Source organism: Oncorhynchus clarkii, chromosome 15 (assembly GCF_045791955.1).
Source record: "Oncorhynchus clarkii lewisi isolate Uvic-CL-2024 chromosome 15, UVic_Ocla_1.0, whole genome shotgun sequence".
Classification (NCBI taxonomy): Eukaryota; Metazoa; Chordata; class Actinopteri; order Salmoniformes; family Salmonidae; genus Oncorhynchus; species Oncorhynchus clarkii.
This window is the reverse complement of record NC_092161.1, coordinates 6,993,938-7,016,267: the sequence shown is the minus strand read 5'-3', so window position 1 is coordinate 7,016,267 and position 22,330 is coordinate 6,993,938. Positions and strand designations below refer to the sequence as shown.

Sequence of the window (22,330 nt, the reverse complement as noted above, 5' to 3'; positions counted from 1 at the left end):
GGGGGGAATTGCATCATGGGTAATTTATTTTCCCCCAAACAGAGAGAGAGAGAGATCCGTCACAGGGGGTTAGCAGGGCCTCTCTCTCTCTCTCTCTCTCTCGTTTTTGCGTATGGAGACATTGGTATGGTGCTGGAGATAATGAACATGAGAATGAAAATTAGCAGAATTAGCCTTTAACTCTGGATGCCTAATGGCACCCTATACTATACACTGCCTTTGGAAAGCAGTCAGACCCCCTTGACTTTGTATTCATTTTGTTTTACGTTGCGTCTTCATCAATCTACACACAACGCCCCAACATGACAAAGCGGAAGCGGGTTTTTTGAAATTGACATAAGTATTCAGACCCTTTGAAATGAGACTCCAAATTGAGCTCGGGTGCACCCATCAGACACACATGACTGCACCCCCTATCACACTTTCACAAAATGTATGAAGACATGGCTAAAGGTCAATCAGATTTGGGAACATAATCCCTAGCTGTGTGTTGCCGCTTTCCATGTTGTCTGTTGTCTGTAGCTTGTGAGGTGTGGAAACACTTTGTTGCTTTTATGAATTTTGTCTTGCTGCTTTTTGTTCTGTGTTGCTCTGTCTGTATGCTACGTCTTGCTTGTCCTGTGTTGCTCTGTCTGTATGCTATGTCTTGCTTGTTCTATGTTGCTCTGTCTGTATGCTACGTCTTTCTTGTCCTATGTTGCTCTGTCTGTATGCTACGTCTTGCTTGTCCTGTGTTGCTCTGTCTGTATGCTATGTCTTGCTTGTTCTATGTTGCTCTGTCTGTATGCTACGTCTTTCTTGTCCTATGTTGCTCTGTCTGTATGCTACGTCTTGCTTGTCCTATGTTGCTTGTTCTATGTTGCTCTGTCTGTATGCTACGTCTTACTTGTCCTGTGTTGCTCTGTCTGTATGCTACGTCTTGCTTGTTCTATGTTGCTCTGTCTGTATGCTACGTCTTGCTTGTCCTATGTTGCTCTGCGTGTGCTCACTGCTCAATGATTGTCTATATTGTAATTGTTTTTAATAACCTGCCCAGGGACTGAAAATTAGCCGGCTGGCTAAAACCGACACTTTGACTGAAACGTTGATTAATGTGCACTGTCCCTGTAAAAAAATAAAATAAACTCAACTCAACCCTGTTTCCTTTTAACAGCCTTGAGATGTTTCTACTTGATTGGAGTCCACCTGTGGTAAATTCAATTGATTGGACATGATTTGGAAAGACACACCTGTCTATATAAGGTCCCACAGTTGACAGTGCATGTCAGAGCAAAAACCAAGCCATGGGGTTGAAGGAATTGTCCGTAGAGCAATTCGGTTTGACATCGCACTGTGGGACACTTACAAAAACGCCCTGATTGCCAATAGCCCGTTTTCTGAGAAGCCTGCTGTGGTACATAGTAATTTAACTCATCCATCCTACTCACTATAGCTACACATGAATTTAGTAGTAGTTCGCTACACTCGCATTAACATCTGCTAACCATGTGTATGTGACAAATCTAATTTTTATTCGATGTAGTAGTGGTGGAGTAGGGGCCTGAGGGCACACAGCGTATTGTGAAATCTGTCAATGTATTGTAATGTTTTTAAAATTGTATAAACTGCCTTCATTTTGCTGGACCCCAAGAAGAGTAGCTGCTGCCTTGACAGGAACTAATGGGGATCCATAATAAACCCCATGAAGAGTAGCTGCTGCCTTGGCAGGAACTAATGAGGATCCATAATAAACCCCAGGAAGAGTAGCTGCTGCCTTGGCAGGAACTAATGGGGACCCATAATAAACCCCAGGAAGAGTAGCTGCTGCCTTGGCAGGAACTAATGGGGATCCATAATAAACCCCAGGAAGAGTAGCTGCTGCCTTGGCAGGAACTAATGGGGATCCATAATAAACCCCAGGAAGAGTAGCTGCTGCCTTGGCAGGAACTAATGGGGATCCATAATAAACCCCAGGAAGAGTAGCTGCTGCCTTGGCAGGAACTAATGGGGATCCATAATAAACCCCAGGAAGAGTAGCTGCTGCCTTGGCAGGAACTAATGGGGATCCATAATAAACCCCAGGAAGAGTAGCTGCTGCCTTGGCAGGAACTAATGGGGATCCATAATAAACCCCAGGAAGAGTAGCTGCTGCCTTGGCAGGAACTAATGGGGATCCATAATAAACCCCAGGAAGAGTAGCTGCTGCCTTGGCAGGAACTAATGGGGATCCATATTAAACCCCAGGAAGAGTAGCTGCTGCCTTGACAGGAACTAATGGGGATCCATAATAAACCCCAGGAAGAGTAGCTGCTGCCTTGACAGGAACTAATGGGGATCCATAATAAACCCCAGGAAGAGTAGCTGCTGCCTTGACAGGAACTAATGGGGATCCATAATAAATAAAAACATAAAATCTCCAGCACCAAGGACTGTGTGCACCAGGGAGGGGACTGTGTGCACCAGGGAGGGGACTGTGTGCACCAGGGAGGGGACTGTGTGCACCAGGGAGGGGACTGTGTGCACCAGGGAGGGGACTGTGTGCACCAGGGAGGGGACTGTGTGCACCAGGGAGTGGACTGTGTGCACCAGGGAGGGGACTGTGTGCACCAGGGAGGGGACTGTGTGCACCAGGGAGGGGACTGTGTGCACCAGGGAGGGGACTGTGTGCACCAGGGAGGGGACTGTGTGCACCAGGGAGGGGACTGTGTGCACCAGGGAGGGGACTGTGTGCACCAGGGAGGGCACAGCAACATCCAGGCGTTACATCCTCAAAGGAGTGAGGGGAAGCCGAACGAGCCGCCAAACAAGTTCACCGTACGCCCTTCGTGGACTGCCCCCATCTCTGTAGTGATGCAACCAGTCACTACTCCGCGTGTGAAGACTCCCCCAGTCGGGAAGTCCCGCGTCAAGAGAGATGGGTCTCTCCAGCATTGGAAGTCCCGCGTCAAGAGAGATGGGTCTCTCCAGCATTGGAAGTCCCACGTCAAGAGAGATGGGTCTCTCCAGCATTGGAAGTCCCACGTCAAGAGAGATGGGTCTCTCCAGCATTGGAAGTCCCGCGTCAAGAGAGATGGGTCTCTCCAGCATTGGAAGTGCCGATAGACACTTTGCAGAGAGAAGTGGCTCCCGGGTGGTGCAGTAGTCTAAGGAACTGCATCTCAGTGCTAGAGGCGTCACTACAGACCCTGGTTAGATTCCAGGCTGTATCACAGCGGTCTAAGAGCACTGCATCTCAGTGCTAGAGGCGTCACTACAGACCCTGGTTAGATTCCAGGCTGTATCACAGTGGTCTAAGGGCACTGCTTCTCAGTGCTAGAGGCGTCACTACAGACCCTGGTTAGATTCCAGGCTGTATCACAACCGGCCGTGATTGGGAGTCCCATAGGGCAGCGCACAATTGGCTCAGCGTCATCCGGGATTGGCCGGTGTAGGACGTCATTGTAAATAAGAATTTGTTCTTAACTGACTTGCCTAGTTAAATAAAAGTTATATTTGAAAAAACAATAATAATAATAATTAAGAAGTGAGCACCTGTGCCAGTAGAGAGACGGGTCCAAGCGAAGTGAGGTCACCTACCGCTGGAAGTCTCTCATGAGGAGGAGACCAAGCAGAAATACCACAATCATGAAGACTATGAGCCCAAGAAGCCAGTACGTGACTGATGTTGCTTTTGGCCTGATTTCTCCTGAAGCCGTGACTGATGTTGGTTTTGACATGATTTCTCATGAAGCCTAGAGAGAGCAGGTGATTTATCCTGAACCCTAGAGAGAGCAGGTGATTTATCCTGAACCCTAGAGAGAGCAGGTGATTTATCCTGAACCCTAGAGAGAGCAGGTGTTTTATCCTGAACCCTAGAGAGAGCAGGTGTTTTATCCTGAACTCTAGAGAGAGCAGGTGTTTTATCCTGAACCCTAGAGAGAGCAGGTGATTTATCCTGAACCCTAGAGAGAGCAGGTGATTTATCCTGAACCCTAGAGAGAGCAGGTGTTTCATCCTGAAGCCTAGAGAGAGCAGGTGATTTATCCTGAAGCCTAGAGAGAGCAGGTGTTTTATCCTGAACTCTAGAGAGAGCAGGTGTTTTATCCTGAACCCTAGAGAGAGCAGGTGATTTATCCTGAACCCTAGAGAGAGCAGGTGATTTATCCTGAACCCTAGAGAGAGCAGGTGTTTCATCCTGAAGCCTAGAGAGAGCAGGTGTTTTATCCTGAAGCCTAGAGAGAGCAGGTGATTTATCCTGAAGCCTAGAGAGAGCAGGTGTTTTATCCTGAAGCCTAGAGAGAGCAGGTGTTTTATCCTGAACCCTAGAGAGAGCAGGTGATTTATCCTGAACCCTAGAAAGAGCAGGTGATTTATCCGGAACCCTAGAGAGAGCAGGTGATTTATCCTGAAGCCTAGAGCGAGCAGGTGATTTATCCTGAACCCTAGAGAGAGCAGGTGTTTCATCCTGAAGCCTAGAGCGAGCAGGTGATTTATCCTGAACCCTAGAGAGAGCAGGTGATTTATCCTGAACCCTAGAGAGAGCAGGTGATTTATCCTGAAGCCTAGAGCGAGCAGGTGATTTATCCTGAAGCCTAGAGAGAGCAGGTGATTTATCCTGAAGCCTAGAGCGAGCAGGTGATTTATCCTGAAGCCAAGAGAGAGCAGGTGATTTATCCTGAACCCGAGAGAGAGCAGGTGTTTTATCCTGAAGTCTAGAGAGAGCAGGTGATTTATCCTGAAGTCTAGAGAGAGCAGGTGATTTATCCTGAAGTCTAGAGAGAGCAGGTGATTTATCCTGAACCCTAGAGAGAGCAGGTGATTTATCCTGAACCCTAGAGAGAGCAGGTGATTTATCCTGAACCCTAGAGAGAGCAGGTGATTTATCCTGAACCCTAGAGAGAGCAGGTGATTTATCCTGAACCCTAGAGAGAGCAGGTGATTTATCCTGAAGTCTAGAGAGAGCAGGTGATTTATCCTGAAGCCTAGAGAGAGCAGGTGATTTATCCTGAAGTCTAGAGAGAGCAGGTGATTTATCCTGAAGTCTAGAGAGAGCAGGTGATTTATCCTGAAGCCTAGAGAGAGCAGGTGATTTATCCTGAAGTCTAGAGAGAGCAGGTGATTTATCCTGAACCCTAGAGAGAGCAGGTGATTTATCCTGAAGCCTAGAGAGAGCAGGTGATTTATCCTGAAGTCTAGAAAGAGCAGGTGATTTATCCTGAACCCTAGAGAGAGCAGGTGATTTATCCTGAAGCCTAGAGAGAGCAGGTGATTTATCCTGAAGTCTAGAGAGAGCAGGTGATTTATCCTGAACCCTAGAGAGAGCAGGTGTTTCATCCTGAAGCCTAGAGCGAGCAGGTGATTTATCCTGAACCCTAGAGAGAGCAGGTGATTTATCCTGAAGTCTAGAGAGAGCAGGTGATTTATCCTGAAGTCTAGAGAGAGCAGGTGATTTATCCTGAAGTCTAGAGCGAGCAGGTGATTTATCCTGAAGTCTAGAGAGAGCAGGTGATTTATCCTGAAGTCTAGAGAGAGCAGGTGCGACAACAGCTGGGCTGTGTGCTCCGCTGCTTGAGCCCGAGTGTCCGGCGCAGATCAACCAGTCAGTCACCAATTTATGCCAAGACGCTTAAGCCTGCCCACGCTGCTACTACGACGCGACGTCGAGAGAGACACAGGGTAACGTGCAGCTTAAGCCAAGTAAGTAGAAACAGAAAGCTTTATTTACCAGGGTGGTGGGAAATAAATGCCATCTTTATACGGTGATGCTAGCTAATTAGCTGGCTATCTTCACCTGCGTGATGGTAGCCAGTTCGACGAGCCGTAGCGTGAGATACCAAGTGTTATGACTCGGGTGTGTAAACCAACTAACTTGAGGTAGAAGGAACTGCTGAGTTACCTTTTAACAATGTCAAAAGTGATGGTGCATCAACTGGTGGCGTAACACACTGAAAAATGAACAGCACGTGCTAGTCAAACAACACCTAATGGGTGTTTAATTATGCCATTAACCCACTAACTAGCCAAGACACTCAAAAGTTCAGCTAGCTAACCACGAACGGTGGGAACCGACGGAGAGCTAGAGACCCCGGGTAGAAGTAGCTCAAATGTGTGTGGAATCTGATATTAGCGGGATGCTAAAGCAGTGGAGCTGGCTAGCTAACAATCGCAAATGTGTGTAGGGTAGGCGAGAGGTGTACTGTAGCTACCTGGCAACAAATAGCGTGGCTAACAAGCTAACTTCACTCTGTAAAGTGAAGCTGAAGTCAGCAGAATTCCTGAAAATAGAAAATACGCCACTCAATGCTCCGTGGCAGGGCGGTAACCCACACCGACAAGGAACAGTGAAGTTGAGGGCTAGTTTTCTGAAGAAAGCTGCATAACGGGGCTAGTAACCAAATAGACTCATGAAGAGGAGAGCAGAGCAGGGTCATAAATAGACACGCGGGGGGGAGGAGTGATTACATCCATAAAGCTCTGATTTGCCTGTTAGGCATGATTGAATAAGGCTTCAACCAATGACCCTCAAAAGAGGGCGTGTCCCATAGTGAGATGTCGAACCGACTCGACTGCAAGAGAGAACACGTCCACGACAGAAGTGTGTGAGACAGAGCAGTTAACCTTGTACAAAATTACTGATCGTTAAGACTGGCAGTAAACACACAAGTAAAATAGGACACTGTGCATCTCAGGATTTTTCAAGGGAATGTGTGTGTGTGCGTCTCGGTGTGGGGGTGTGTGTGTGTGTGTGTGTGTGTAAGTGTGTCACGTTGTATGTCTGTGCGTGTTTTTCGGTGTGTGAGTGCGCGTCACAGTGTGTGCGTGTGTGTCACAGTACCTATAGGTTCTGGTACAGACTCCAGTCAGCTCTTCAGGGCATCATGGCTGCTGGGAGGGCAACCCTTCATCCACCTCTTCTACCTAGTGACCAGACAGGAAGACACACTTAAATCGGGGTTACACACACACACACACACATGATTCTTGACTTGTGTTAACACTGGTAAATTAGGTTAATTGAGAAACTCTAAAGATCTGATTTGACAAAAGGGAAAGAACAGCTGATTACACACAGCTTTCGACACCAATGATAATTTGGTGACCGTCAGAAAGCCATTGACTATCAAACTGTAGACTACTTCAACCACTCAAACAACCCTAACTGAATTAATCATCCATCTCCCCCTGGCAAGAAACACTCAGTCACGGTTTCACATCATGGTAGTATTGACTTGAAATACAGGTTTATTAGGTTGATAGAGAACATTAAAGGGACAGTTAAATGCCATTAAACCCTCAGCAGAACACTGAGGGACAGTTAAATGCCATTAAACCCTCAGCAGAACACTAGGGGACAGCTAAATGCCATTAAACCCTCAGCAGAACACTAAGCCCCCATTGGCTGTCATATCTGAAGCCCTTAATCTAGCCTGTTCCAAGCAGGTACATTTATTAAACAACCACCCATTGACAACGGGGCCATTTGTATCACATAAATAACAATAATAACAAACTGAATCCATCCATTTCTATTTATCACAAACTGATTCATTATATTTAATCAGTTTGTGATAGATATAATGAATCCGTTTGTGATAAATAGATTCAATCAGTTTGTGATCATATAATGAATCTGTTTATCATAAACTGATTCAATCTATTTCCAAAGTTGACTGCAATGACATCTGATTTGACTACAACGGTCAAAGTCCAAGCCCCTGTCAGTGTAAGGTCTAATGTTTAGGCTCAGTCAGTCCTGGCAGCCCTGTGTGTGTGTGTGTGTGTGTGTGTGTGTGTGTGTGTGTGTGTGTGTGTGTGTGTGTGTGTGTGTGTGTCGGTGGTTGAGATTACATCAGGTGTTAAACACACTTCTGTATCCCAGTGTAAGAATATGTCAAGAGGGCTAAAGGTCAAGAGGGAATTAACGATCAATGGAAATAGTTGTTATTCTATAATGGGGAATTAATGATTAATGGGTCAGAGACACGGGAGGAATTTCAGTCCGGGACTCGTAGCTACATCTAGCAAGTTCTCATTGGTCCGAATTGTCTATACATTGAGCCTGAAACGGGATACTTGGCATTTGGCCATTGGCCCAATTTTATTGCAAGGAATTCTAATTGGTCAACTACAGGCTAGGGTTGGGTTATAAATTACATCCTGTTACTTTGTTCTGTGGAGAATCACTCCACAGACAGGGAATAATGACCATCTACTTCCCAGCATAAAAACAATTTTAATAAAAAAAATAATATTTAACCTTTATTTAACTAGGCAAGTCAGTTAAGAACAAATTCTTATTTACAATGACGGCCTAATCTGGCAAACCCAAACCCGGACGACTCTGGGCCAATTGTGCGCCGCCTTTTGGGACTCCCAATCACGGCCTGTTGTGATACAGCCTGGAATCGAAACCAGGGACTGTAGTGACGCCTCTTGCACTGAGATGCAATGCCTTAGACCACTGTGCCACTAGGGAGCCATATGAACTATGATTTGTTCTCTTTGAATAAACCTATTTTTCTCCCCCTGATTTGCTTTGTGGTCTGTGTTAACTGCTAACACCAGCCAAGTGGATGAGAAGTTGGAGGGGAGAGGAGTCCCAGAGGCACCCTATTCCAGAGGTCGACCGATTATAATTTTTCAACACCGATACCGATACTGATTATTGGAGGACCAAAAAAGCAGATACCGATTAATCAGACAATGTTTGTTGTTGTAATAATGACAATTACAACAATACTGAATGAACACTTATTTTAACTTAATATAATACGTAAAAAAAAATATATTTAGCCTCAAATAAATAATGAAACATGTTCAATTTGGTTTAAATAATGCAAAAACAAAGTGTTGGAGAAGAAAGTAAAAGTGCAATATGTGCCATGTAAGAAAGCTAACGTGTAAGTTCCTTGCTCAGAACATGAAAACATATGAAAGCTGGTGGTTCCTTTTAACATGAGTCTTCAACATTTCCAGGTAAGAAGTTTTAGGTTGTAGTTATTATAGGAATTATGGGACTATTTCTCTCTCTACCATTTGTATTACATTAACCTTTCACTGTTGGATGTTCTTATAGACACTTTAGTTTTGCCAGTGTAACAGTATAGCTTCCATCCCCCTCCTCGCTCCTACCCGGGCTCGAACCAGGAACACAACGACAACAGCCACCCTCGAAGCAGCGTTACCCATGCAGAGCAAGGGGAACAACCACTAAGTCTCAGAGCGAGTGACGTTTGAAACGCTATTAGCGCGCACCCCGCTAACTAGCTAGCCATTTCACATCGGTTACACCAGCCTCATCTCGGGAGTTGATGGGCTTGAAGTCATAAACAGCACGATGCTTGAAGCATTGCGAAGAGCTGCTGGCAAAACACAGGAAAGTGCTGTTTGAATGAATGCTTACGAGCCTGCTGGTGCCTACCACCGCTCAGTCAGACTGCTCTATCAAATATCAAATCATAGACTTAATTATAACATAATAACACACATAAATACACACAGTAGGTTATTAATATGGTCAAATCCAGAAACTATCATCTCGAAAACAAGACAAGATTCTTTCAGTGAAATACGGAACCGTTCCGTATTTTATCTAACGGGTGGCATCCCTAAGTCTAAATATTGCTGTTACATTGCACAACCTTCAATGTTATGTCATAATTACATAAAATTCTGGCAAATTAGTTCGCAACGAGCCAGGCGGCCCAAACTGTTGCATATACCCTGACTCTGCGTGCAATGAACGCAAGAGAAATGACACAATTTCACCTGGTTAATATTGCCTGCTAACCTGGATTTATTTTAGCTATATATGAAGGTTTAAAAATATATACTTATGTGTATTGATTTTAAGAAAAGCATTGATGTTTATGGTTAGGTTCACATTGGAGCATCGATACGCACCGCATCGATAAATAAACTAGTAATATCATCAACCATGTGTTGTTAACTAGTGACTTTGATTGATTGATTGTTTTTTAATGCTAGCTAGCAACTTACCTTGGCTTCTTACTGCTCCTCGTGGAGTGCAATGAGAGGCAGGTGGTTAGAGCGTTGGACTAGTTAACTGTAAGGTTGCAAGTTTGAATCCCCAGAGCTGACAAGGTCAAAATCTGTCGTTCTGCCCCTGAACGAGGCAGTTAACCCACCGTTCCTAGGCCGTCATTGAAAATAATAATGTGGCACAGCGGTCTAAGGCACTGAAACGCAGCGCTAGAGGCGTCATTACAGACCCTGGTTTGATCCCGGGCTGTATCACAACCGGCCGTAATCGGGAGTCTCATAGGGCGCGCACAATTGGCCCAGCGTTGTCCGGGTTAGAGGAGGGTTAGGCCGGGCTCTGGTCTATAGTAGTGCACTATATATAGGGAATAGGGTGCCAGAGGGTCCTGGTCTAAAGTAGTGCACTATATAGGTAATAGGGCTCTGGTCTAAAATAGTGCACTATATAGGGAATAGGGCTCTGGTCTAAAGTAGTGCACTATATAGGGAATAGGGTGCCAGAGGGTCCTGGTCTAAAGTAGTGCACTATATAGGGAATAGGGCTCTGGTCTAAAGTAGTGCACTATATAGGTAATAGGGCTCTGGTCTAAAATAGTGCACTATATAGGGAATAGGGCTCTGGTCTAAAGTAGTGCACTATATAGGGAATAGGGCTCTGGTCTAAAATAGTGCACTATATAGGGAATAGGGCTCTGGTCTAAAGTAGTGCACTATATAGGGAATAGGGTGCCATAGGGCCCTGGTCTAAAATAGTGCACTATATAGGGAATAGGGTGCCATTTGTGATGCATCCAATACCTTTTGGGATCTCTTACTCCTAAATAAATCTGATCAATGCTATCGAGACATTTCAAAAAGAGGAAACTGCTGTTCCCTCTCTCGCTCTCTGCTACCCCCCATCCCTCTGCCCCTCAGAAACCTTGTCACACCAGCAACCAATGAGATGGGAGAACAACCAGGTGACACAGAGCATGTGACATATACCACAGAGGCAAAGGAAGTGGCACAGTAAATTCCTCCAAGGGCATGAGAGAGAGAAGAGTAGAGGGTCCACTATATGGCAGTGGAGTGTGGGGTCCACTATATGGCAGTGGAGTGTGGGGTCCACTATATGGCAGTGAAGTGTGGGGTCCACTATACGGCAGGGAAGTGTGGGGTCCACTATACGGCAGGGAAGTGTGGGGTCCACTATACGGCAGGGAAGTGTGGGGTCCACTATACGGCAGTGTGGGGTCCACTATATGGCAGTGTGGGGTCCACTATATGGCAGTGAAGTGTGGGGTCCACTATACGGCAGTGAAGTGTGGGGTCCACTATACGGCAGTGAAGTGTGGGGTCCACTATATGGCAGTGAAGTGTGGGGTCCACTATACTGCAGTGTGGGGTCCACTATACGGCAGTGGAGTGTGGGGTCCACTATACGGCAGTGGAGTGTGGGGTCCACTATACGGCAGTGGAGTGTGGGGTCCACTATACGGCAGTGGAGTGTGGGGTCCACTATACGGCAGTGGAGTGTGGGGTCCACTATACGGCAGTGGAGTGTGGGGTCCACTATATGGCAGTGGAGTGTGGGGTCCACTATACGGCAGTGGAGTGTGGGGTCCACTATACGGCAGTGGAGTGTGGGGTCCACTATACGGCAGTGGAGTGTGGGGTCCACTATACGGCAGTGGAGTGTGGGGTCCACTATACGGCAGTGGAGTGTGGGGTCCACTATACGGCAGTGGAGTGTGGGGTCCACTATACGGCAGTGGAGTGTGGGGTCCACTATATGGCAGTGGAGTGTGGGGTCCACTATACGGCAGTGGAGTGTGGGGTCCACTATACGGCAGTGGAGTATGGGGTCCACTATACTTCAGTGGAGTATGGGGTCCACTATACGGCAGTGTGGGGTCCACTATATGGCAGTGTGGGGTCCACTATACGGCAGTGAAGTGTGGGGTCCACTATATGGCAGTGAAGTGTGGGGTCCACTATACGGCAGTGTGGGGTCCACTATATGGCAGTGAAGTGTGGGGTCCACTATATGGCAGTGAAGTGTGGGGTCCACTATATGGCAGTGTGGGGTCCACTATATGGCAGTGGAGTGTGGGGTCCACTATATGGCAGTGGAGTGTGGGGTCCACTATATGGCAGTGTGGGTCCACTATATGGCAGTGTGGGGTCCACTATACGGCAGTGGAGTGTGGGGTCCACTATACGGCAGTGTGGGGTCCACTATATGGCAGTGGAGTGTGGTCCACTATATGGCAGTGGAGTGTGGGGTCCACTATACGGCAGTGTGGGGTCCACTATACGGCAGGGAAGTGTGGGGTCCACTATACGGCAGGGAAGTGTGGGGTCCACTATACGGCAGTGTGGGGTCCACTATACGGCAGGGAAGTGTGGGGTCCACTATATGGCAGTGTGGGGTCCACTATACGGCAGGGAAGTGTGGGGTCCACTATACGGCAGGGAAGTGTGGGGTCCACTATACGGCAGGGAAGTGTGGGGTCCACTATATGGCAGTGTGGGGTCCACTATATGGCAGTGTGGGGTCCACTATATGGCAGTGTGGGGTCCACTATATGGCAGTGTGGGGTCCACTATATGGCAGTGTGGGGTCCACTATATGGCAGTGTGGGGTCCACTATACGGCAGTGAAGTGAGGGGTCCACTATACGGCAGTGTGGGTTCCACTATACGGCAGTGAAGTATGGGTTCCACTATACGGCAGGGAAGTGTGGGGTCCACTATACGGCAGTGTGGGGTCCACTATATGGCAGTGGAGTGTGGGGTCCACTATACGGCAGTGTGGGTTCCACTATACGGCAGGGAAGTGTGGGGTCCACTATACGGCAGTGTGGGGTCCACTATATGGCAGTGAAGTGTGGGGTCCACTATACGGCAGTGTGGGGTCCACTATATGGCAGTGAAGTGTGGGGTCCACTATACGGCAGGGAAGTGTGGGGTCCACTATATGGCAGTGTGGGGTCCACTATATGGCAGTGTGGGGTCCACTATATGGCAGTGTGGGGTCCACTATATGGCAGTGTGGGGTCCACTATATGGCAGTGTGGGGTCCACTATACGGCAGTGTGGGTTCCATTATACGGCAGTGAAGTATGGGGTCCACTATATGGCAGTGAAGTGTGTTTTCTTTCCTATTACTATCTGTCATCATTGATGTGATGTGTGTCTTTAGTGCCCTCCACTAATATCGGCTCCCCTGGTAAATAAATATGAGCAAAACGGGCTGTGAATTGTTTTCCTATTGTTTATCTTCTTGGTCTTTCATTCAAAATATTCACCAAAATCTAACCTTTAATTAAAGTAAAATCATTGAAATATTTTTTTTTGAATATATATATATATATATATATATATATATATATATATATATATATATATGTGAGCTACAATTATTGGCACCCCTTCATTCAATACTTTGTGTAACCTCTCTTTGCCAAGATAGCAGCTCTGAGTCTTCTCCTATAATGCATAATGAGGTTGGAGAGCACATGGCAAGGGATCTGAGACTATTCCTCCATACAGAATCCCTCCAGATCCTTCAGATTCCCAGGTCCACGCTTGTGGACTCTCCTCTTCAGCCAATCGCATGGGGTTTAGGTCAGGGGACTGGGATGGCCATGGTAAAAACCTTAAGTCTGTGGTCAGTGAACTATTTTTTGTGTTGATTTTGAGGTGTGTTTTGGATCATTGTCCTGCTGGAAGATCCAACTACGGCCCCGGTTTATAGCCTTCCTAGCAGAGTCAGTCGGGTTTTGATTTAATATCTGCCGGTATTTGATAAGACTCCATGATAACATGTATCCTAACAAGTTGTCCAGAACCTTTTGGAAGAAAAAATTAAAAAAACAGGCCCACAACATTAAAGATCCTCCAACATTACTTCACAGTGGGGACAAGGTACTTTTCTGCATGGCTGTCCTTCTGCCTACGCCAAAAAGCTCTAGTTTAGTCTCATCTGAGCGTAGAACCCGGTCCCATTGAAAGTTCCAGTAACGTTCGGCAAACTGTTTGATGACAGCAAAGACTTTTATTTTATTTTATTTTATGGCAGAGAGCGAGAGAAGGAACATCAGGTTTCTCCCTCCCAAACAACTTGTGGCTAATGTCGGTGGCGTCTGATCGTCGTAGTTGAACACGTTGACCCCCAAAGACCCAACTAACGTCTGTTATTCTCCAGCTGTGATCCTTGGGAGATTTTATTGTCCACTCGTCCATCCTCCTCACTGTGCGTGGGGTCGATATAGACCCACGTCCTCTTCCAGGCCGATCGTTAACATCTCCAGTTGCTTTAAAACTTCTTTAATTATTGCCCTAATAGAGGAAATGACCATTTTCCAACCGTTGAGATATTTTCTTAAATCGCCATTTCCTGATTTGTGCAGCTCAACAACCTTCTGTCACACATCATTAGTGTTTTTTCAGGTCTTTCCCATAGTGATGGATGTGTGTAACTTGGCCTGTGTGTCACCTCATATTTATACCCCAGTGAAACAGGAAGTTATGGCTTACCAAGGGTTCCTAATCACTCCGATATGAAATGGGACACACTTCAGATTTTACTCATAAGAATTTCGAGGGGTGCCAATAACTGTGGCACGCATGTATCGGAGAAAAATATTTAGGTTTGATTTTTGTGAATATTTTAAAATGAAACACCAAGAGGATAAAACCGCAAAGAAAAGTTCACAGCCCGTTTTGCTCAAATTTACCAAGGTGCCAATATTAGCGGAGGGCACTGTGTGTGTATGTGTGTGTGTGTGTATATATATATATTATTATTATTATTTTGTGTGTATATATATATATATAATCTTATTCATTATAATCTAAAAGGCCAAACTGACCCTAGATCAGCACTCTTACTCTGAAACACTTGACTTTTCCTCTCTTCCTATTCACTACAACTTGCCTGCCTGCAGCTCTGTGGGAGTTGTATTTTCTATCCCACTAGGATAATTCTCAGATCAGGGAGATGATGATTGAAGGTCTAATTCGTTGGCGTTGGTAATTAAAAAGGCGTTGTGCCTGTTAAATCTAATAAGCCAGTCATGTCTCCCCAGAGACAGAGAGACAGAGAGAGAGACAGAGAGACAGAGAGACAGAAGGCCTTGTAGACTCAGAGTAGTACCAACATAAGCATGAGTTATTAGAATTTAAGACTTAGAATTTAATGGCTGGTTGAGGGGCGGTTTTCCGGGGGGGGGGGGGCTTGGCTGGTTGGTGGGAGGGAGGGAGGGGGGGCTTGGATGGATGGGGGAGGGGGGGGCTTGGATGGATGGGGGAGGGGGGGGCTTGGCTGGTTGGTGGAAGGGGGGGCTTGGATAGATGGGGGGAGGGGGGGCTTGGATGGATGGTGGGAGGGGGGGCAGACAGCCTGGCGGTTGGGAGCGTTGGTTGTAGAAGTGTTATACTCGACTCTTCTACATGAAAATCATTATTGGTTATACAGTAAAAGGCCATGTAGAGAACATTACAACAATCCTAATAACAGTAGAGGGGAAGAAAAACATCTGCCACATTCTAGTTTTGAAAAGCCACAGACCGCCCAGGGCCACAGGACTGCAGAAAGAATTGGACAAGAAGAATATTGGGGGGGGGGGGGGGCATGTCCGCCCATCCCCTCTGGCAATTTTGCCTACGCCTTACACTCTGTTTTTTGGAATTTCAACAAATAAATTCCAAGCGGTATTACAAATGAGTGTCGCTCCCTCTTCTGATTAAATAGTATAAAACAAGTCAAACATAAAACAACAAAAATATTTGATTTTGATATTTGTTTGAGGTTCATTACATTTTAAAAAAGGTAGACAGGTATTGTTCAATCCCCTGGTTCACAGCGTTGAAATCAGTAAACCGTGTTCCATTGACACGTTGTGTTTAGCTAATTCAAGTTGACAATTTAGGAAAAAAAAGGCTAATTGATCATTAGAAAACCCTTTTGCAATTATGTTAGCACAGCTGAAAACTACCCACAAAACACCAGTCTCAACGTAAACAGTGAAGAGTCGACTCCGGGATGCTGGCCTTCTAGGCAGAGTTCCTCTGTCCAGTCCAGTGTCTGTGTTCTTTGGCCCGTCTTAATCTTTTATTTTTATTGGCCAGTCTGAGATATGGCTTTTTCTTTGCAACTCTGCCTAAAAGGCCAGCATCCCGGAGTCGCCTCGTCACTGTTGACGTTGAGACTGGTGATTTGCGGGTACTATTTTAATGAAGCTGCCAGTTGAGGACTGGGCTATTTCTCACCGCGATGATTGGCAGGTCACCGGGGCTAACACGCCAATGGAGAGACTTTAATGGACTCCTTCCCAATGACCGTTCTAAATGGGGCTCAGATTCAATAAGACTTCAGGGCTTCTGACGTGAAGCTTAACCCATAGAAATGCAATTACTAGAACGAACATCCATATTCAAGTCAATGGTCAGAGGCTCCAGGTGCCGTTCTTGTAACTACATTTCTATTGTCACTGATCACTGGCTGTTCTGTCTGACCGGTCTGTTACTTAATCAGAGGCTCAGGTCACTGTCCAGGCTCTAATCAATAATCAATATAATCTATAGGTGGAGCTTGTGATGCAATTACAGGTTGTCGTAAGGTGTCACCAGACACAGGTCAGCAGCATTCTAGAAGTACTGGGAGGTTATTCTAGGGTCAGCAGCATTCTAGAAGTACTGGGAGGTTATTCTAGGGTCAGCAGCATTCTAGAAGTACTGGTAGGTTATCCTAGGGTCAGCAGCATTCTAGAAGTACTGGGTGGTTATTCTAGGGTCAGCAGCATTCTAGAAGTAATAGCGGTTATTCTAGGGTCAGCAGCATTCTAGAAGTACTGGGAGGTTATTCTAGGGTCAGCAGCATTCTAGAAGTACTGGTAGGTTATCCTAGGGTCAGCAGCATTCTAGAAGTACTAGAGGTTATCCTAGGGTCAGCTGCTAACTGTGCCAGTAGACAAGGTACCCTCCTCAAATGCTAACCCCCACCATTAACTTGGTACCCTCATTAAATGCTAACCCCCACCATTAACTTGGGAAACACAAAACTGACAGACCAGCATACGTACAGGCAGGTCGGCCCTACTACATACAGACCAGTGGACTAAATGGGGTCGGCCCTACTATATACAGACCAGTGGACTAAATGGGGTCGGCCCTACTACATACAGACCAGTGGACTAAATGGGGTCGGCCCTACTACATACAGACCAGTGGACTAAATGGGGTCAGTCCTACTACAGACTAAATGGGGTCAGCCCTACTACAGACAGACCTGTGGACTAAATGGGGTCGGCCCTACTACATACAGACCAGTGGACTAAATGGGGTCGGCCCTACTACATACAGACCAGTGGACTAAATGGGGTCGGCCCTACTACTGACAGACCAGTGGACTAAATGGGGTCAGTCCTACTACAGACTAAATGGGGTCAGCCCTACTACAGACAGACCTGTGGACTAAATGGGGTCAGCCCTACTACAGACTAAATGGGGTCAGCCCTACTACAGACTAAATGGGGTCAGCCCTACTACAGACAGACCTGTGGACTAAATGGGGTCAGCCCTACTACAGACTAAATGGGGTCAGTCCTACTACAGACTAAATGGGGTCAGCCCTACTACAGACTACATGGGGTCAGCCCTACTACAGACTAAATGGGGTCGGCCCTACCACATACTAAATGGGGTCGGCCCTACTACAGACTAAATGGGGTCGGCCCTACTACAGACTAAATGGGGTCAGCCCTACTACAGACTAAATGGGGTCAGCCCTACTACAGACTAAATGGGGTCAGCCCTACTACAGACTAAATGGGGTCAGCCCTACTACAGACTAAATGGGGTCAGCCCTACTACAGACGAAATGGGGTCAGCCCTACTACAGACTAAATGGGGTCAGCCCTACTACAGACTAAATGGGGTCGGCCCTACTACAGACTAAATGGGGTCGGCCCTACTACAGACTAAATGGGGTCGGCCATACTACAGACTAAATGGGGTCAGCCCTACTACAGACAGACCAGTGGACTAAATGGGGTCAGTCCTACTACAGACTAAATGGGGTCAGCCCTATTACAGACTAAATGGGGTCGGCCCTACTACAGACTAAATGGGGTCGGCCCTACTACAGACTAAATGGGGTCAGCCCTACTACAGACTACATGGGGTCAGCCCTACTACAGACTAAATGGGGTCGGCCCTACCACATACTAAATGGGGTCGGCCCTACCACAGACTAAATGGGGTCGGCCCTACCACAAACTAAATGGGGTCGGCCCTACTACAGACTAAATGGGGTCGGCCCTACTACAGACTAAATGGGGTCGGCCCTACTACAGACTAAATGGGGTCGGCCCTACTACAGACTAAATGGGGTCGGCCCTACTACAGACTAAATGGGGTCGGCCCTACTACAGTCTAAATGGGGTCAGCCCTACTACAGACAGACCAGTGGACTAAATGGGGTCAGTCCTACTACAGACTAAATGGGGTCAGCCCTATTACAGACTAAATGGGGTCGGCCCTACTACAGACTAAATGGGGTCAGCCCTACTACAGACTACATGGGGTCAGCCCTACTACAGACTAAATGGGGTCGGCCCTACCACATACTAAATGGGGTCAGCCCTACCACAGACTAAATGGGGTCGGCCCTACCACAGACTAAATGGGGTCGGCCCTACTACAGACTAAATGGGGTCGGCCCTACTACAGACTAAATGGGGTCGGCCCTACTACAGACTAAATGGGGTCAGTCCTACTACAGACTAAATGGGGTCAGCCCTATTACAGACTAAATGGGGTCGGCCCTACTACAGACTAAATGGGGTCGGCCCTACTACAGACTAAATGGGGTCGGCCCTACTACAGACTACATGGGGTCAGCCCTACTACAGACTAAATGGGGTCGGCCCTACCACATACTAAATGGGGTCGGCCCTACTACAGACTAAATGGGGTCGGCCCTACCACAGACTAAATGGGGTCGGCCCTACTACAGACTAAATGGGGTCGGCCCTACTACAGACTAAATGGGGTCGGCCCTACTACAGACTAAATGGGGTCGGCCCTACTACAGACTAAATGGGGTCGGCCCTACTACAGACTAAATGGGGTCGGCCCTACTACAGACTAAATGGGGTCGGCCCTACTACAGACTAAATGGGGTCGGCCCTACTACAGACTAAATGGGGTCGGCCCTACTACAGACTAAATGGGGTCAGCCCTACTACAGACAGACCAGTGGACTAAATGGGGTCAGTCCTACTACAGACTAAATGGGGTCAGCCCTATTACAGACTAAATGGGGTCGGCCCTACTACAGACTAAATGGGGTCAGCCCTACTACAGACTACATGGGGTCAGCCCTACTACAGACTAAATGGGGTCGGCCCTACCACATACTAAATGGGGTCAGCCCTACCACAGACTAAATGGGGTCGGCCCTACCACAGACTAAATGGGGTCGGCCCTACTACAGACTAAATGGGGTCGGCCCTACTACAGACTAAATGGGGTCGGCCCTACTACAGACTAAATGGGGTCAGTCCTACTACAGACTAAATGGGGTCAGCCCTATTACAGACTAAATGGGGTCGGCCCTACTACAGACTAAATGGGGTCGGCCCTACTACAGACTAAATGGGGTCGGCCCTACTACAGACTAAATGGGGTCGGCCCTACCACAGACTAAATGGGGTCGGCCCTACCACATACTAAATGGGGTCGGCCCTACTACAGACTAAATGGGGTCGGCCCTACCACAGACTAAATGGGGTCGGCCCTACTACAGACTAAATGGGGTCGGCCCTACTACAGACTAAATGGGGTCGGCCCTACTACAGACTAAATGGGGTCGGCCCTACTACAGACTAAATGGGGTCGGCCCTACTACAGACTAAATGGGGTCGGCCCTACTACAGACTAAATGGGGTCGGCCCTACTACAGACTAAATGGGGTCGGCCCTACTACAGACTAAATGGGGTCGGCCCTACTACAGACTAAATGGGGTCAGCCCTACTACAGACTACATGGTAAAACAGCACACAGACCTCCCGTTGCCAGTCCCAGTGTTGCTCTGCAGCAGTGGCTTTCAGAGAGAATCATATGATTACCACATCTCAACTCCAGTCAAGAGCCTTCACATCTGTTGATCCAATAGGAAGTCAGCCAGCTTCTCTCTCCTCTCGCCTCCCAATAGCTACAAGGCAGAGTGTGTGTGTGTGTGTGTGTGTGTGATAAACTGAAGTACCGATAAAACAGGACTAGGGGTTTGGTTCTCACAAAGTAAACAGACGAGACTGAAATCAAGAACATTCACTGGGCTGGTGCTGTGTGTGTGTGTGTGTGTGTGTGTGTGTGTGTGTGTGTGTGTGTGTGTGTGTGTGTGCGTGTGTGTGTCTTTGCATGTATTGCACATATTGTACAACTTGTCTTGCACAAGCTGCTGGACTGGTCACCCGTCCTGCTCAAAACACACACACACACACACATACTTGTTGTTTGGTGTGTGTGTGTATTAGAGAACAGGGTTCCATTACAGAAAGGAACAGGGTGCTATTATAAGAAGACTAAACAGCCCAAAATCCGTCCCTTGGCTGAATGGCTTATAACGGTTTTGATTTTCAACCGTAAAAATTTAGGAGTTGCACAGCACTTCTTGCTCGTCTCTTCAGAGCAGAGGTGGCTGTGTCTTCACTGTATTGCTCACTTCTGGCTGTCACTTGTCAAACAGCATTGTGATCTAAATATAGGCTGAGCATTTGAGTTATGCTTGCCTGGTTAGAATTAAGTGAAGTCGTGCAGTTTGACTAGATTACCAAAAATAAACCCAAACCGCCGATGAAATTAGACCTACATTCTGTAAATAAATGGCCGTAAAAATAGAGATTATAAAACTATTTATCCATATTGGAGCTCTCGCTTGTTAGAACAGCACGGTGATTTGATCTGAGTTTTTGGTCAATGAAACCAAACCACCCGTGTCAGGATCCTAACTGGAAAACAAGGTCCTGTTCAGAGACAAATACAAACCATAACAGGAAGTGGGTATAATTATTTTTTTTTTTTAAAGGGAGTGATCTGGATTATACAGCCAAGTAAGTGCATGAACAGCAAGTACAGTCTTCAGCTGTTAAATACAAATAGGCCTGTTATTTATCCAGTGTTTCCCCTAGGAATGTTTTTTTCTGCAGCGGTGGCGGCTCGTCATACATCTAGACTACACACACAATCTTGATGTATCCCTTCACCTAGACAGTATATTTATATTCTATTGAACCTTTATTTAACTGGGCAGGTCAGTTAAGAACAAATTCTTATTTTACAATGACCCAATGACAGTGGGTTAACTGCCTGTTCAAGGGCAGAACAACAGATTTGTACCTTGTCAGCTCGGGGATTTGAACTTGCAACCTTCCGGTTACTAGGCCAACACTCTAACCACTAGGCTACCCTGTCGCCCCCATATGAGTGCATCCCTAGTATCAACGAGGCAGGCGGTAACATATCCTCAAGTTGATGATTCTATGTTGTCTTCATTAACCAACATTTAAAATGCTATTAAGTCACACATAACTCTCAGGCCAAATGGTGTGTGTCTGTCTCTGACTAGGTGTGTGTGTGTGTGTGTGTGTGTGTGTGTGTGTGTCTGTCTCTGACTAGGTGTGTGTGTGTCTGTCTCTGACTAGGTGTGTGTGTGTGTGTGTGTGTGTGTGTGTGTGTGTGTGTGTGTGTGTGTGTGTGTCTGTCTCTGACTAGGTGTGTGTCTGTGTGTCTCTGACTAGGTGTGTGTGTCTGTCTCTGACTAGGTGTGTGTGTGTGTCTGTCTCTGACTAGGTGTGTGTGTGTGTGTGTGTGTCTGTCTCTGACTAGGTGTGTGTGTGTGTGTGTCTGTCTCTGACTAGGGGTGTGTGTGTGTGTGTCTGTCTCTGACTAGGGGTGTGTGTGTGTGTGTGTGTGTGTGTGTGTGTGTCTCTGACTAGGTGTGTGTGTGTGTGTCTCTGACTAGGTGTGTGTGTGTCTGTCTCAGACTAGGTGTGTGTGTGTGTGTGTGTGTCTGTCCCTGACTAGGTGTGTGTGTGTGTGTGTGTGTGTGTGTATCTGTCCCTGACTAGGTGTGTGTGTGTGTCTCTGACTAGGTGTGTGTGTGTGTGTGTGTGTCTCTGACTAGGTGTGTGTGTGTGTGTGTGTGTGTGTCTGTCCCTGACTAGGTGTGTGTGTGTGTCTGTCCCTGACTAGGTGTGTGTGTGTGTCTCTGACTGTGTGTGTGTGTGTGTGTGTGTGTGTGTGTGTGTGTGTGTGTGTGTGTCCCTGACTAGGTGTGTGTGTGTGTGTCCCTGACTAGGTGTGTGTGTGTGTGTGTGTGTC

General features: G+C 46.9%; 1 protein-coding gene across 2 annotated transcripts in view; it reads right to left on the bottom strand.

The window, feature by feature from the left end:
• The window catches only part of LOC139366884 (nuclear receptor coactivator 2-like), a 166,009-nt gene that overhangs the window by 118,656 nt on the left and 25,023 nt on the right, over nucleotides 1–22,330 (bottom strand). For both annotated transcript variants that reach the window (XM_071104621.1, XM_071104622.1), the window contains exon 2: nucleotides 6,798–6,876. The gene's annotated coding sequence lies outside the window, so the exon portion shown is untranslated. The remainder of the gene's footprint in view (nucleotides 1–6,797; nucleotides 6,877–22,330) is intronic.